The sequence below is a fragment of the Littorina saxatilis genome, linkage group LG16 (genome assembly GCF_037325665.1).
Source record: "Littorina saxatilis isolate snail1 linkage group LG16, US_GU_Lsax_2.0, whole genome shotgun sequence".
NCBI classification, from domain to species: Eukaryota; Metazoa; Mollusca; class Gastropoda; order Littorinimorpha; family Littorinidae; genus Littorina; species Littorina saxatilis.
This window is the reverse complement of record NC_090260.1, coordinates 4823293-4840880: the sequence shown is the minus strand read 5'-3', so window position 1 is coordinate 4840880 and position 17588 is coordinate 4823293. Positions and strand designations below refer to the sequence as shown.

The following is a 17588-nucleotide window of genomic DNA, read 5'->3' as shown; positions in this document are numbered from 1 at the left end:
CTGTAAGGCACACACAGCTTCCCGTAAACCATCAGGTTCTGGCCACAGACACTGTCAGGCTATTACACACAGTACAAACACCCTTTCGTTTAAACACTCATCGCATGACAACCTCCTGGGTGCCCTCCGTCCAGAGCGAGCCTTTTTTAAAGAATGTATTTCGTGCAGTCAGAACGGATTGTCAATGAACACAATTGGAAGCCTCATTTTGACGCTAGACCTAACCTTTATTTATAATCTAAATAATAAATTGACAGCTTGTTACACAAACATTCTTAAATCATAAAATAATTCTTTTGTCATCAATACAAGACCAGTACAACTCGAAGTTTTGAAAGTTTTAAAAAAGGGAGCCCGGAAGGAGGTGACAGGTCACGCAAGATCATGTTTCCCCAAGCAGGCGAATGTTCTTTGAAGCCAACCGCCGCCGATAAGTTCCTGTGATTCGCAGTCAATTGTTGCATTTTAGATTCAGAAGTACACAGTTACGTGATATTGCAGATACAGAAAGTCGCATTGAAATCACAAACTGACGACGAAATTGTGAAAAATGGAAAGTGTGTGACACGGGTCCACGATGGCTCACGGGTAAAATAAACCACGAAACGAACTGTCATTTAATGCTGTTAAACGCTATTGCAAGTGTGTTCCATAAGGTTAAAATGCTTTTTTCGTGAGAAGATTTAAATCGTTCTGTAAACCGTTTGAGACATACTGGGGATTTAACTGATTTATTTTAACTATACAAATCGATTTCATTAATAAATAATGGTATCAAATATATCCTTGATCAGCAGAGAAAGAATTATAAATACTTTCAAATGTTGATTGTCTCCGTTCAGGACATTGCAAGCATTAAACAAAAACATTATTCGCGCAACATGGAAACCAGATAATGTTACATGGATTCGAAAATAAACATTACACTTTTTTTTTTAAAGATTGGTGGCTTGTCGTCAGACCAGCATCTTTGTCGATCTAAGGTGCTTTTCGCCTTGGATATTACCCCTTTAACTGACAGATTACGATGACTATTAAAGGCTGTCTGGCAGTCTTCTCAGGCAACCACATTACATCTGCAGAAAGGTGCTTCGTTGAGCAGCTGTCGGGGGATGTAAACCGCTTCCTGTTTGGCTACAAGACAGCCAATGGGCGAGGACATGTCTTCTCTCCATCCGCAGCGCTACACGTTGGCTTTAGCGGCGCCACCACCACCTTACCTGGGCTCCGGCTGGGCGCGGGGAATACGGGTACACACCTGGTACTCCTGTCAGTATGTACCCGAGTTTGACGCCTCCGTCAACGTGTACTGGTCTTTCACGGGTGAGTGGCGGGTTGAGAGGTTGTTTGTCACTGTGTCACCAGGGTTGTGTTTCAATCGGAAGTTTACTGAGGTTGTTTGTCACGTGTCATCATGGTTTTGTTTCAGTTTGAAGTTTACTGAGGCTGTTTGCTCCTGAAGACAAGAGTTAATGCCACCACCACTCTCACTCCCTCTTCCAGCGTCACTGCATCTTAGTCCCAATTATCTAGGCATTCACACATTCATTCTTCCGTCCATCTATCCATCCATCCACCAATCAATCCTTACACCCACCCATCCATCATCCATCCATCCATCCACCCACCCACCCACCCATTCATCCATATATCCATTCATTCTTCCTTCCGTCCATCTATTCATCAATCCAGCCATCTGTGCACCAACCAACTCATCCATCTTCCATTTCTAATCCATCCATCCGTCAATCCATCTAACCATCAATTTATCCACCAACCCACCCATTCATTCATTTATTCATTCATCCATCCATCCATCCATCTATCCATCCATCCATCCATCCACCCACCCACCCATTTATTCACCCATCTATTCATTTACCCATCCATCCATCCACACATCCATTTATTCACCCACCCGTTCAAAATAATATGGAAACAGACACGTTACTGGTTTGCAAGCAGAATACACAGAAACCTTTAATTGGTGCGTTTATAATAACCTCAAGCTTGCCCTTGCGACTAACTACATGTATATTCTGTGTGAGAACTGACGATGATACTGTTAGCGATTGGCACAACACATGTTGACAGCGAGTGACTATATGATATTATAGTCAGTCGCTGTCAAGATGTGTTGTGCGAATCGCTAACAGTATCATCGTCAGTTCTCACACAGAATATAGTCAGTCGCTGTCAACATGTGTTGTGCGAATCGCTAACAGTATCATCGTCAGTCCTCACACACAATAAAGTCAGTCGCTGTCAACATGTGTTGTGCGAATCGCTAACAGTATCATCCGTCAGTTCTCACACAGAATATAGTCAGTCGCTGTCAACATGTGTTGTGCCAATCGCTAACAGTATCATCGTCAGTTCTCACAAATAATATAGTCACTCGCTGTCGACATGTGTTGTGCGAATCGCTAACAGTATCATCGTCAGTTCTCACAAATAATATAGTCACTCGCTGTCGACATGTGTTGTGCGAATCGCTAACAGTATCATCGTCAGTTCTCACACAGAATAATATTTATATTATTTGTGAGAACTGACGATGATACTGTTAGCGATTCGCACAACACATGTTGACAGCGAGTGTTTGCACTTTTCAGACCCTCGGAGCTGGGACACAGCGGTGGGGTACCCAGACACACCCGTCCAGTGCCGGGTAGCCGGGGTAGCCATCAACCAGAACGATCCCATGAACGGAACCCACACCTTCAGTCACACTTACGACTTTCTCCACTTCAAGAATTTCATCTCCAGGCCTGAAGTGTTTGAGGTGATGATGATGATTCTGCTGCTCCTGCTGCTGCTGCTGATGATGATGATGAAAATGATGAAGATGATGATGTTGATGATGATGAAGATGATGATGATGATGATGATGATGATGATGAAGATGATGATGATGATGACGATAATGCTGATGATGATGCTGACGATGATGATGATGTAATTGTAGTTGTGGTTGTTGTTGATGTTGTTGTTGTTGTTGTCCACTCTTCACGTCTCCAGTGTTGGCGGTGAAACGTTGATCTGCCCCCCGTCCCCTGGCCTCCCCCCCATCCCATCCCTCCCCGGTCTGGAGAAGGGGTTGGGGTGGAGGAGGGGGGGCGGTGGAAGCAGTGTAGGAAAGGGCAATGGCTGGAGATGGGTGGACTGGTAGAGGAAATTATGGGGGCATGTTGCCGCCAAAACGTCATGATGGTTTATAGGTGCCGTATTTCCTTTTGTGTGACAGTAAACGTCGATGTGCTCTTAAAGGGGCGGCCCTTCTCTCGTGTGATAGTTAACGTCGACCTCGTATTAAAGGTGAGGTGCTTCTCTATTGTAGTAGTAGACACACACACACACATCGCGCTCAGTCCGGCTCGGCGTGAATTGTGATGGATCGTAGTGGAATGTGGTGGATTGTGATGGATGTGTGATGATGTTTGTGTTGACGCAGACCCCGGATGACGTGGTGTGTGCGGGCCGTGTTAACAGCCGGACTGTCCCTGACCTACCTGACGCCTTCTCATTCACAGTGGAGGTGGTCAACGTCCTGGACAAACAGGTGTCCTTTATGCAGGTAAGTTTCGAGTCCTTTACACCTTGCCACATTCCCAAAGGCCCGGTAGCCCATCTGGTAGAGCACTGGACTTGTCATCCTAAGGTCGCAGGTTAGAGTCCTTTCCACCTTGCCACATTCCCGAAGGCCCGGTAGCCCAACTGGTAGAGCACTGGACTTGTCATCCTAAGGTCGCAGGTTCGAGTCCTTTACACCATGCCACATTCCCGAAGGCCCGGTAGCCCAACTGGTAGAGCACTGGACGTGTCATCCTAAGGTCGCAGGTTCGAGTCCTTTCCACCTTGCCACATTCCCGAAGGCCCGGTAGCCCAACTGGTAGAGCACTGGACTTGTCATCCTAAGGTCGCAGGTTCGAGTCCTTTACACCATGCCACATTCCCGAAGGCCCGGTAGCCCAACTGGTAGAGCACTGGACTTGTCATCCTAAGGTCGCAGGTTCGAATCATTTACACCATGCAAAATTCCCGAAGGCCCGGTAGCCCAACTGGTAGAGCACTGGACTTGTCATCCTAAGGTCGCAGGTTCGAGTCCTTTACACCTTGCCACAATCCCGAAGGCCCGGTAGCCCAACTGGTAGAGCACTGGACGTGTCATCCTAAGGTCGCAGGTTCGAGTCCTTTACACCTTGCCACATTCCCGAAGGCCCGGTAGCTCAACTGGTAGAGCACTGGACTTGTCATCCTAAGGTCGCAGGTTCGAATCATTTACACCTTGCCATATTCCCGAAGGCCCGGTAGCTAAACTGGTAGAGCAGTGGACTTGTCATCCTAAGGTCGCAGGTTTACATCCAGGCCGGGACGGACAGGGGTCAACTTTATGTGCAGACTGAGATACGGTATCCATGTTCCACCCTCGTGTCACCACTGTGGCATGTTAAAGACCTTGGTCATTCTGCCATAAGTGCAGGTGGCTGATTACACCTAAACACGCACTCACCTGGGTAGCGCGACTCTGTTGCTGCTAGCTTTCCACTGGGAGGAAGCGAGCTGAATTTCTCAGCGATGGGACAATAAAGTAATGAAAATAAAAATGAAAAGAAAATGAAAATGAAGGAGAAGTGAGGTACGCGGCGAACGGCGTGAGGCCCAGACAGCCAAGCATGCGAACGGCGTGAGGCCCAGACAGCCAAGCATGCGAACGGCGTGAGGCCCAGACAGCCAAGCATGCGAACGGCGTGAGGCACAGACAGCCAAGCATGCGAACGGCGTGAGGCCCAGACAGCCAAGCATGCGAACGAAGACTGAAAGAAACAACAAAGGAGAACAAATACCGTTAACAAAACTTCTTAACAGATACACTAACTCACTGTAACCTAACCTGGAAAGAAAAGCCCACTGAAAGATTGCTCAAACACGTCTTACCCAGGTACTTAAACCATATACCCCACTGCTCATCCACACCGGGCTATACAGTGACCTAGCTGGCACTGATTTATAGACAGTTCATACAAGTTATTCGAAAGAAATCAAACATAATTGTAAACCAATGACATGCAGGGTTCAGCCTTGATCGTGATGTAAAAGAGTATGGGTCATCGGACCCCACAACCAAATGCAGGGTTCAGCTTTGATCATGATGTAAAAGAGTATGGGTCATCGGACTCCACAACCAAATGCTGATGGGACATGGTCAAAGGCGCAAAGTTCGAGAAGAGGGGGGGGGGGGGGTCAGGGACACCCACCATCCCTACCCATACACACACCCGTTCCGGAATTGTGTTTTGTCTATAAGCTAAATTATGCATCCTGATTTCATTTGAGCTCAGAATGTGCAATGGCAAAAGTATTATTTTAACAAATAAGAGCTGTGTGGAACTGTGACTGACTCTTGTTGCATAGGTCTATATTCATAAGAAAAGTTGTAAACGTTCTTTTGTTGTTTAGATTGTATTGGCGCTCTGTCTCATTGTACGATGATTGTGTCTCTGGCTTTGTGTGAAAGCAGTCGTTACTGTGGTACGCAAAATTGATGGCATTACAGCGGCGTGTGTGTGTGTGTGTGCGTGTGTGTGTGTGTGTGTGTGTGTGTGTGTGTGTGTGAGAGTGTGTGTGTTTGTGTGTGTGTGTATATGTGTGTGTGTGTGTGTGTGTGTGTGTGTGTGTGTGTGTGTGTGAGAGAGTGTGTGTGTTTGTGTGTGTGTGTATATGTGTGTGTGTGTGTGTGTGTGTGTGTATGTGTGTGTGTGTGTGTGTGTGTGTGTGTGTGTGTGTGTGTACGTGTGTGTGTGTGTGTGTGTGTTTGTGTGTGTGTGTGTGTGTGTACATGTGTGTTTGTGTGTGTGTGTGTGTATGTGTGTGAGAGTGTGTGTGTTTGTGTGTGTGTATATGTGTGTATGTGTGTGTGTGTGTACATGTGTGTGTGTGTGTGTGTGTGTGTGTGTGTGTGTGTGTGTGTGTGTGTGTGTGTGTGTGTGTGTGTGTGTGTGTGTGTGACAGGAGTGGTATGACTACAGGCTGAAGGTGGTCCAGTTTCGCTACGTACCGGGCCCTTACCAGAGCATTGTGTATGGAGGCCGACCACTGAGAGAAGTACACGACTTTGGAACCGGTCAGTGAGTTACATGCCTTGTATATCGTTGATCAATAACATATATCAGAAAGAATTACGTGGCTTTGGGACCGACGAGTGATTTACGTACATGCATGATGACGTCGCTGGTGTTGACGTCACTACTGGTTCCGTCACTGCGCGGGGCGCTGACGTCATCATCAGACACGGAAGTGAAACTGGGCGTGATCCTGCCTCGTTCAATCGCACTCAGTACAAGTCGGGTAGAAACCGTCCGATCCGATACACATGACTATAGGACCGCCCAGTCAGTTCAATAACTTGGCATGTACCAATTAACAGCTTACAGTGCCGATCTGTGATGCAGAAGAGGTATGATCCGATACGCATGACTATAGGACCGCCCAGTCTGTTCAATATCTTGACATGTACCAATCAACAGCTTACAGTGCCTATCTGTAGGACAGAAGAGGTATGATCCAATACACATGACTATAGGACCGCCCAGTCAGTTCAACAACTTGACATGTACCAAGCAACAGCTTACAGTGCCGATCTGTGGAGCAGAAGAGGTATATATATATATATATGATCCGATACACATGACTATACATAGGACCGCCCAGTCTGTTCAATATCTTGACATGCACCAATCAACAGCTTACAGTGGCGATCTGTAGGGCAGAAGAGGTATGATCCGATACACGTGACTATAGGACCGCCCAGTCTGTTCAATATCTTGACATGCACCAATCAACAGCTTACAGTGGCGCTCTGCAGGACAGAAGAGGTATATATATATACGAAATGGCTATTTTGCCGGTACCGGCAAAATAACGATATGTTACGGTAGAGGCTATTTTGCCGGTAGAGGCTCTCTCTCTCTCTCTCTCTCTCTCTCTCTCTCTCTCTCTCCTCTCTCTCTCTCTCTCCTGTCTCTCTCTCACTCTCTCTCTCTCTCCTCTCCCTCCTCTCTCTCTCTCTCACTCTCTCTCTCTCTCTCTCTCTCTCTCTCTCTCTCTCTCTCTCTCTCTCTCTCTCTCTCTCTCTCTCTCTCTCCCTCTCTCTCTCTGAAGCTAGTAAAGTGAAAGTTACCGCCTGTGATTAAATACTCACCAATAAATGACAGTTTCTGATGGGAATTTCTTTGGGGGAGAGACAGAGAGTCAGCGAGAATGATCATAGAGAGACAATAACCAGTATTTAATTCCTTGCATAGAGATCATCGGATATTTGCCAGTTAAATTAGTGTATTTGGTGTTTTAAGAGTTTTCCCCACCTTTTCTCGTTTGAAAATCGCTCCTGAGTCTTCCAGGCCAAGTCGGCGAAAAGTGTGCCATGTGTACGGCCCCGGCGGTTTAGGAACGATTCAGGCCAGATTTAGCACCGACTCCCACTCTCAGTTGAACACTGCTCGACTCGGCCGTGACTTGGCGAAGATTTTGTGCAGACTTTTCTCATTGTGCTAACCGATTGGTTGGCTCTAGCCAGAGATGAAGAAAATGTAGGTTTTACGCCCTCACGGCAAAAGCTAGCCAGAGATATTATCAGATGCATATTTCTATCTATGCTCTAGCCAGAGATATTATCAGATGCCTATTTCTATCTATGCTTTAGCAAAACTGCTCTTCCCGCATCAGGAGGTAGTTCCGATAACTTAAATGGCCTTCGATCAAGTCTGACAAAAATCGCCGCTTAAAACTAGTTTGATTTTTTGCGCTTTTCACATGTGGAGCGATTTTGATTTGACTTGAACACCAACTGAAATCGCGTGAAAGTTAGGGGAATTAAAGTTGGTAGAAAGTCTGCCGTTTGAACGGTACTTTAAAAGAATTAGCAGATGCACACAGTCCGCCAACAGATGATTCGTTCATGATTTTACCCATGGGACCCCTTCTCTCTGTTGTGTGGAGGTGTGGCCTACATCATGGACGAGAAGCTGGGCAACTGCACCGTGACGTCAATAGAGCGTGACGTCTTTGATGATAGATCCGCTGCTGACGTCACGCACGTGCGACTGAGAACGGCGGTGGAGTTCTTCGACCTAGACAACACGAAGCCTGTCTACATGGGACCGGTCAGTTCTGTTGACAGGGGGGATTGGGTGGGGGGATCAGTTCTGCTGACAGGGGGGATGGGGGGGGGAGGGGATCAGTTCTGCTGACAGGGGGGATTGGGGGGGTCAGGTGTGATGACAGGGGGGATAGGGGGGGGGGGGGGGTCAGGTGTGATGACTGTTTATTGGAGAGGTTGAATGACGGGTATTCGCACATGTATATAGATAGTTTAAATCAAAGTTTGAGAGCATACGTTATAATTATACAGTGTAAGCTAGGCCCCCCCCCCCTCCCAGGTGTAGGGGCACCCTCCACCCTCCCCCTTCGCCTTTCTGCTTAAGACTGTGTATTGCCCCTGTCACAGCAGCACAAAACAAAAGCCTGGCAGAACTGATGCGTAGTTGACGTGATGTTTAATCAACATACTGCACCGTCAAACTGAAACCAATGTGACATAACAATCACTCAACCATACTAATAATGAACAGCAACTACTAACATTACACTGACACTACAAAAACAAAGGGAAACAACCTGTGACACTTGTCATTTGGGAAACTATTCTGTTACACTTAAAGGGAGACAACCTGTGACACTTGTCATTTGGGAAACTATTCTGTTACACTTAAAGGGAGACAATAAGAATTCTACCAACTTAAAAAAAGAGCTCTGACCATTACCTTTATCTCTTACACACTTAACACAAAAAGGGATAACAAAACAAACCAAAAAACTTATTCTGAATCGCAGGTAAGCATGATGTTGACTAACAAATGGTTAAAAACAAAATACATATGCAGCGTTATCTTTGGCCCAAATGCATTTCCATACACCGCAGATGAAAGACAGACATGTTCAAAATACCACTCTTACTTGAACTTGACACACTAACCACTAATTAAACAGTAAAATGAACTTTGTAAAAGTGCGCACATCATGGCGAATACTGAAACACCACATGGTGAAAGGCCGTACCAAAAAACGTACAAAACAATAAACTTTTCCCTACTACAAGACTAATATAATTATTCCTGAACAGAAAATTAACAATAGAAACAAATTGAACAATATTTACCCACTGATGGCCTTTGTGCGTCATGTGTATGGCTGATAGTGATGGAACAAAAACCGTGGCTCATGCTTAGAAAAATGGCAGACCGGAAGCGCCGGAACAGTAAGCGCACAATATTCTTACAGCAAAATTGTCCTACATATTCTGAATAAACCTTGAATCTATATTTACACATAATTATTTGGTGTAAAATTAATAACTAAATAAAACCTAAAAACTATCAAACTTGTAAAACTTTACTGATTAAAAAAAGAGCAATAACAAAAAACCTGGATCTGGAACAGATTTGGACTAACATGATTTAAAAGATGGATATGGCATAGGATTTAGCGTGGCGCCTTTCACAGCCCCTCTTGTTAGCATGACAACGTCGGGTAAACTCTTGCCCTCACTAAAACACACTTTCGTAAAATGCATTTATTCATGTAATTAATTAATCTCGTATCTATTAATGTATTGTTCTTCTTCTTGTTGCCGCTATATCATCAATTTATTCATTATTAGTTATTTGTCTTTTCATTTAATCATTTACTTATCTGTAATTGTTTAGATATTGGAACAGGGCATAAGACATGTTTAGATATTGGAACAGGGCATAAGACATGTTTAGATATTGGAACAGGGCATAAGACATGTTTAGATATTGGAACAGGGCATAAGACATGTTTAGATATTGGAACAGGGCATATGACATGTTTAGATATTGGAACAGGGCATAAGACATGTGAAGCAAGACAGAGTGTGGTGAAATAAGTGGGAAACATGTCCCCAGAGAACTGTGCGAGGCCTACCGTGTGAGACGTGGATCGCCAACAAGGCGGACTACCCCCCCGGCTCCAACAACACGGCCACACTGGAGTGGTCCTTCAGGGCGGTACGTTCATCTAAACAGACCTTAAGTCACCCGTGGTTAACGTTAACTGGAGTGGTCCTTCAGGTCGGTACGTTCATATAAACAGACCTTACGTCACCCGTGGTTAACGTTAACTGGAGTGGTCCTTCAGGGCGGTACGTTTATCTACACAGACCTTAAGTCACCCGTGGTTAACGTTAACTGGAGTGGTCCTTCAGGGCGGTACGTTTATCTACACAGACCTTAAGTCACTCGTGGTTAACGTTAACTGGAGTGGTCCTTCAGGGCGGTACGTTTATCTACACAGACCTTAAGTCACTCGTGGTTAACGTTAACTGGAGTGGTCCTTCAGGGCGGTACGTTCATCTAAACAATCAATCAATCAATTAATCAATATGAGGCTTATATCGCGCGTATTCCGTGGGTACAATTCTAAGCGCAGGGATTTTTTTTTATTTTTCTTTTATTTTACGCAATTTATATCGCGCACATATTCAAGGCGCAGGGATTTATTTATGCCGTGTGAGATGGAATTTTTTTTACACAATATAATACATCACGCATTCACATCGGCCAGCATATCGCAGCCATTTCGGCGCATACAGACCTTAAGTCACTCGTGGTTAACGTCAACTGGAGTGGTCCTTCATGGCGGTACGTTCATCTAAGCAGACCTTACGTCACTCGTGGTTAACATTAACTGGAGTGGTCCTTCAGGGCGGTACGTTCATCTAAACAGACCTTAAGTCACTCGTGGTTAACGTTAACTGGAGTGGTCCTTCAGGGCGGTACGTTCATCTAAACAGACCTTAAGTCACTCATGGTTAACGTTAACTGGAGTGGTCCTTCAGGGCGGTACGTTCATCTAAACAGACCTTAAGTCACTCGTGGTTAACGTTAACTGGAGTGGTCCTTCAGGGCGGTACGTTCATCTAAACAGACCTTAAGTCACTCGTGGTTAACATTAACTGGAGTGGTCCTTCAGGGCGGTACGTTCATCTAAACAGACCTTAAGTCACTCGTGGTTAACATTAACTGGAGTGGTCCTTCAGGGCGGTACGTTAATCTAAACAGACCTTAAGTCACTCGTGGTTAACGTTAACTGGAGTGGTCCTTCAGGTCGGTACGTTCATCTGAACAGACCTTAAGTCACTCGTGGTTAACGTTAACTGGAGTGGTCCTTCAGGTCGGTACGTTCATCTGAACAGACCTTAAGTCACTCGTGGTTAACGTTAACTGGAGTGGTCCTTCAGGTCGGTGCGTTCATCTAAACAGACCTTAAGTCACTCGTGGTTAACATTAACGTAACCGTAAGCCACATCTGGCATTGCGCAATACACCGCAAGCGAGGAGAAGATCGTTATCAAATCAGCTTACCACATGCAGACCGTTAAATCGCCTAGTTTTACGGCTTGTGGCCAGAAGGCTGTGAGCTTTGTCTCGGTTGCGCAACTTACGCAAACCTTGACTATCACTACGGTACTCTCTGCCCCACGGAGCGCCCGTAGCAGATACCTGCGCCAGGGGTGTCGATGGGCGTTGGCAATCGCGCAAAATGTTGCCATCATCTTTCTAGAGCTTCCGATCGTTTTACGATTTTCCTCTGAGATGTGGCTAAGGTCATGTCCGTTATGCTACTCTTACACTGTGCGAATAGAATTTTTCAATAATTCGCAATGATCGGGACATGGTCGCAAGACATTCGTAAATTAATGTTCTTAAGCATTCGCCATCATTCGTCGCTTGTTTCGAACACAGCAACATGTCCCTAATATTCGCAAGGACATCATATTCTTAACTTTTTTTCAAGTATTCGCAAGACATTCGTAATCATCGCAATGTATTTGTAACGCTCGCAAGGCATTCGCAACCATTCGTTATGGCTGTCTTACACTGTGCCGAATACCCTTGCGAACATTCGTAATCATGCATCACAATGTACTCGTAACGCTCGCAAGGCATTCGCAAACATTCGTGATGCCAGTCTTACACTGTGCCGAATATTCTTGCGAATATGGATTTGTATGCATTCACGATGATCGGTAGACATTCGCAAGCACTCGCAATCATTCGTAAGACATTCGCAAGGATTCGTAAGGCTTCGAATGGTCAATATTGTTCCTGTCCATTCGTCTCTGTTTTTATATGAATACAACATGTTCATATACACATTTCTTGCGAATGTCTTACGAATGGTTGCGAGTGCTTGCGAATGTGTACCGATCATTGCGAATACATTGCGAGAGCTACGAATACCTTTACGATGATTACGAATGGCTTGCGATACTTACGAGTACGTTGCGAACAAGTGAAGAATATGCCTTCCTTGCGAAGACAAGCAGTCCACAATAAGCAGTCGGTTAAATTCATCATTTGATTACAGAAACAGTCGATGTGAATCTGTCGCCATCATTATCTTGTCAATGCAAGTACACGCGTACCTATATTACAGGACAACTGGACGTCAACACTGGACCAGCAGGCGCTGCTGAGTGGCGGCACACCGGTGCAGATGCACCTAGAGTTGGCTGGGGAAGAGTACGACTACAACTTTTTCCATTTCTTCAAGTCGCGACCTGACGTGCTGGCTTTTGACGTGTCGCCCTGCTTCCTACACAGGGGGAGGCGCAACTTTGACTTTGCCATCTCCAGTAAGTCACCTCATTCTGACTTTGCCATCTCCAGTAAGTCACCTCATTCTGACTTTGCCATCTCCAGTAAGTCACCTCATTCTGACTTTGCCATCTCCAGTAAGTCACCTCATTCTGACTTTGCCATCTCCAGTAAGTCACCTCATTCTGACTTTGCCATCTCCAGTAAGTCACCTCATTCTGACTTTGCCATCTCCAGTAAGTCACCTCATTCTGACTTTGCCATCTCCAGTAAGTCACCTCATTCTGACTTTACCATATCCAGTAAGTCCCCTCATTCTGACTTTGCAATATGCAGTAAGTCACGTCATTCTGACTTTGACATCTGAACTAGGTCACGTCATTCTGACGTTGCCATCTCCGGTAATTTGGATCATTTTGACTAAGCTATTGGACTAACGTCACGTCATTTTGACTTTGACTTTGCCGTCTTAAGAAAGTCACGTCATTTTAAATGTGCCATATCCAGTACGTCATGTCATTTTGGCTTTGCTATCTGCAGTAGTTCACGTCATTCTGACTTTACCATCTCCAGTACATCACGTCATTTTGAATTTGACATCTCCAGAAAGTCTTTTTTTTAGCCATCTACAGGAAATCACGTCATTCTGACTTTGCCATCTTTAGTGAGATCACGTAATTTTGTCTTTGCAATCTTCAATGAGTTACGTCATTTTGACTTTGGTATCTATAGTAAGTCACGTCTTTCTGATTTTATCATATTAAGTAAGTTACGTTATTCTGACTTTGCCATGTCCCGTAAGTTACGTCATTTGGACGTTAACATTTGATTGCGTCACGTCATTTGGACTTCGCTATCTGCAGTCACGTCACGTCATTTTCACCTTGCCACCTCAAGACAGTAACGTCATTTTCATTCAATCATTTGCAGTAAGTCGCGTCATGTGAACTCGAGCTTCTCTGTTCCTTGAGGCTGTGTATTTACAGTGATGTACAGTTATGACAAGATAAGCAATAACAACAAGATTTATGTTTGTGTCCCTAAAGTCCTGACATGTTGCAGACGACTTCCTGGCCAACGTCAAGCGCAACTTACGAGAGTTCAAGTTGTCGGTCCTGGCCTCTCTTGTCTACGTCACGGAGTTGTCTGCTCTTCGCATCGCTGACATCCAGGTGGGCCGTTGATGCAATTCTCTCCGCGTGAAAAAAACAAGTCTTGATAAACACACACACACACACACACATACACACATACACACACACACACACACACACACACACATACACACACACACATACACACACACACACACACACACACACACACACACACACACATCCACACATCCACCCATACGCCCCACCCTCATCTTGATTTTCAGTCAATGTTAAAACATTTACTCATAACTTTACTCAATGTAAAAAGACCAATGAAGAAGGATGATCGGCGCCTAGTAACAAATGAAGAGAACAAAAGAAGATGTGAATGTCGTTTCCTCGTGCAGGTTGTGTTCCTGGACAATATCCACATCCGGGTATCCTTGCTGGACAAAGCGCCCATTTCCGGTGACGTCAGCAAGGTCCAAGCGCAGCCAGAACTGGACAACTCGGCCAACGCCTTGCTGCAGGTCATCAGAAACAACAGCTTCATCATCGGGGGCTTCGGACCTGATGGCCAGGTATGCAGGAGATGTAGAGGTTACATGCCGAGTTTCAGTGAAATGGTCGAAGTTAGCGGATCATGAAAAATGCGAGCTTCAGCAATAATGGCAATAACAAAGACGCATGGTTCCGGTTTCTTCGACGTGTATAAAGTACACACATGCCTCGCCAGGTTTGTTTCTGTGACTGGTCAACAGACGATGCCATTTGCTTTGTTTGTGTTTTTGTGTGTGTTGCTAACCGTGCATACAAAATAGATTACGTGTAAAATCAAACAACAGCCATACGCCGCTTTTGAAGGATGCATGCTTGGTATTTTTGTGTTTCTAAAACCCACCGAACTCTGACATGGATTACAGGATCTTTTCCGTGCGCACTTGGTCTTGTGCTTGCGTGTTCACACGATCTAAAGTAAGCTGGCAGGAGAGTGCCTTTAAATGTAATCTTAATTTACTTCTGGTTATATTTAATGGTTTTACTGTTTCTGTTTTTCCCTGTGTGATTTGACTGCTGCTGTCCGTAGAGTTAGTACTGTTGATCAAATTATATATATTTTCTCTTCTCTATACGAAAGTATGTGTGAAAAATTTAGTCTTGGCTGCTCTAAAAAAACAAGCAAAACTGACATTTTTATTATTTTTATTTTTGTATCGGTTTTTTTTCTTTTTTGATTTTGTCGTTGTTGTTTTTGTTTTGTGTCGTGTTAGTTTAATTATATGTAATGTTGTTGTGTTCAGACATCCGTCACCAATATGGTGGTGTTGCCGGACAGTGTCCGAGAGTACGTGCACGAGAGTGACCTGGCTCTGACCAGCACCACGCCAAGCGTCACCACAACCACGCCCACAGCGGTCAGCAAGACATCTCCCACACCGGCCTCTGCCTCCAAGCTGCCGCCTGGCGTGTCTCAAACCACGCCCACCGGACAGAAAAGCACCCCCAGTGCTCAGAGAAGCACGCCTACGCCCATTTCGTCCAGAACGACTTCCAAAGAGTCAGGCACGACACGGAAGCCTAGTACCGGTCACGATGTGGGAAGCCCTGGTGGGGCCACGGGATATTCTCCCGGTGAGTGTGTTGCGTTCACGTTGGAGAGAAATATACAGCTCTGATTAGAACCCCCCCCCCCCCCCTACACACACAGACAGTTTGTCATGCTTACCAGCTGACATGTTTCGTGCTGACGGCGAAGGGAAGCAACTGCAGTCAGTAAAGTACGGACGTAATGATGACTGACCTCCCTTGGAAACACTTCATGTAAAGGCGGTCCTTAAATAGCCCGAAGTCGACTTCTTGAAAACTTCTCGAAGTCTTTTTACTTCGAGTTGTCGACTTGGCCTAATTAAGTACAGGCTTAACACACACGCTACGTTGTAAGCATGGCTGACTAAACCTTGTTTTCCAGCCAACATCTTGTGTTTATATCACCACGCACACGCTACGTTGTAAGCATGGCTGACTAAACCTTGTTTTCCCGCCAACATCTTGTGTTTATATCCCCAGCCAGCCCACTTCCAACTTGCTGAAGTTTTCGCGGAATCGACTTGGGTCTAAATTAATGACCGCCTTACCTTGCTTGACTGTTTGGTTTAAACAAAATTTTATTCAGAATTTCTTTGCATGAACAGTTCAAAACACACAGCTAGGACACGCACTCAAGCAAATACTTATATCACGTGACCAGAACAATACTAAATTACACACATTTTCGTAATGGTGGACATAACAACAATAAACCAGAAGAACAAATTGAAATAATGGGGATGGGGAACTAAATAGGAACAAAAGAATCTACAGAAGAGAAAAAAGAAAATGGAGGGGGAGGGGGAAGAAAGTACTAACAACCACAAGGAGAGACTAGGACGAACGCGCACAGGAAGAGAGCATCAAGTCTAAGACATGCAACATGTAAATTCAAGTAAATGTAACAATTTTATGGAAGGCAGTAATTCTGTTTATTTGGTTGATTGCAAGATTGAAAGGTGATCTGGTTACCTGCTTGATTGATGACAACGACAACACTTTATAGTCAAATAAAATTAATATATTAAGATGGAATATTCTTCTGGATACGTCAAGAATTGTGACCTGGACGTTCCAAAATACATACAACACATAGATTATTGTTTTCATTATTTTTTAAATTTTTTTTTACCTCAATTGCAGGCAGACTTCTTTAACCCTTAGTTGTTGTTTTTTCGTGTTTTTTTTTCGTGCTTTATTTCTTTTTTTTTGTAAGGCGGGGAGCATCTCTCTCTAATTATTGACTTGATTGATTGATTGATTGATTGACTGTTGGCTTTTCTATACCGTTCCAGGCGCCATGGGAGGGCTGGCGATGGGAACCCTGGCTCTGGGGGCTCTGCTCGGAACGGGCTCGGCAATCATCTTCATACGGCGCACGTCCCGAAGATAGTCCTTTCTGTCACGCTGACGACGCACCACAAATACTACACACTGACGTCACACCACTGAAACTACACACTGACGTCACACCACTGAAACTACACACTGACGTCACACCACTGATACTACACACTGACGTCAAACCACTGAAACTACAGACTGACGTCACACCGCATACACTACTCACTGACGTCACATCACATACACTACTCACTGACGTCACATCACATACACTACCCACTAACGTCACACCACATAAACTACACACTGACGTCACACCACATACACTACTCACTGACGTCACATCACAGACACTACACACTGACGACATACCACATATAATACACACTGACGTCACACCACATACACTACTCACTGACGTCACATCACATACACTAGACACTGACGTCACACCACAGACACTACTCACTTACGTCACACCACATGCACTACTCACTGACGTCACACGACAGAAACTATACACATTGACGTCACACCACAAACACTATACACTGACGTCACACCACATACACTACTCATTGACGTTACACCACAGATACTACACACTGACGTCAAACCACATACACTACTCACTGACGTCACTCCACAGACACTACACACTGACGTCACACCACATACACGACACACTGACGTCACACCACATACACTACACACTGACGTGACACCACAGACACTACACAGTGACGTCACACCACATACATTATTCACTGACGTCACACCACATAAAATACACACTGACGTCACACCACATATACTACACACTGACGTCACACCACATGCACTACTCACTGACATCACACCACGTACACTACTCACTGAC

At 45.0% G+C, this 17588-nt stretch overlaps 1 pseudogene; it reads left to right on the top strand.

Annotated features, from left to right (window-relative positions):
* The first annotated feature begins 1027 nt into the window (after positions 1–1027).
* LOC138951451 (uncharacterized) lies at positions 1028–17176 on the top strand (annotated as a pseudogene).
* The last annotated feature ends 412 nt before the right edge of the window (positions 17177–17588 follow it).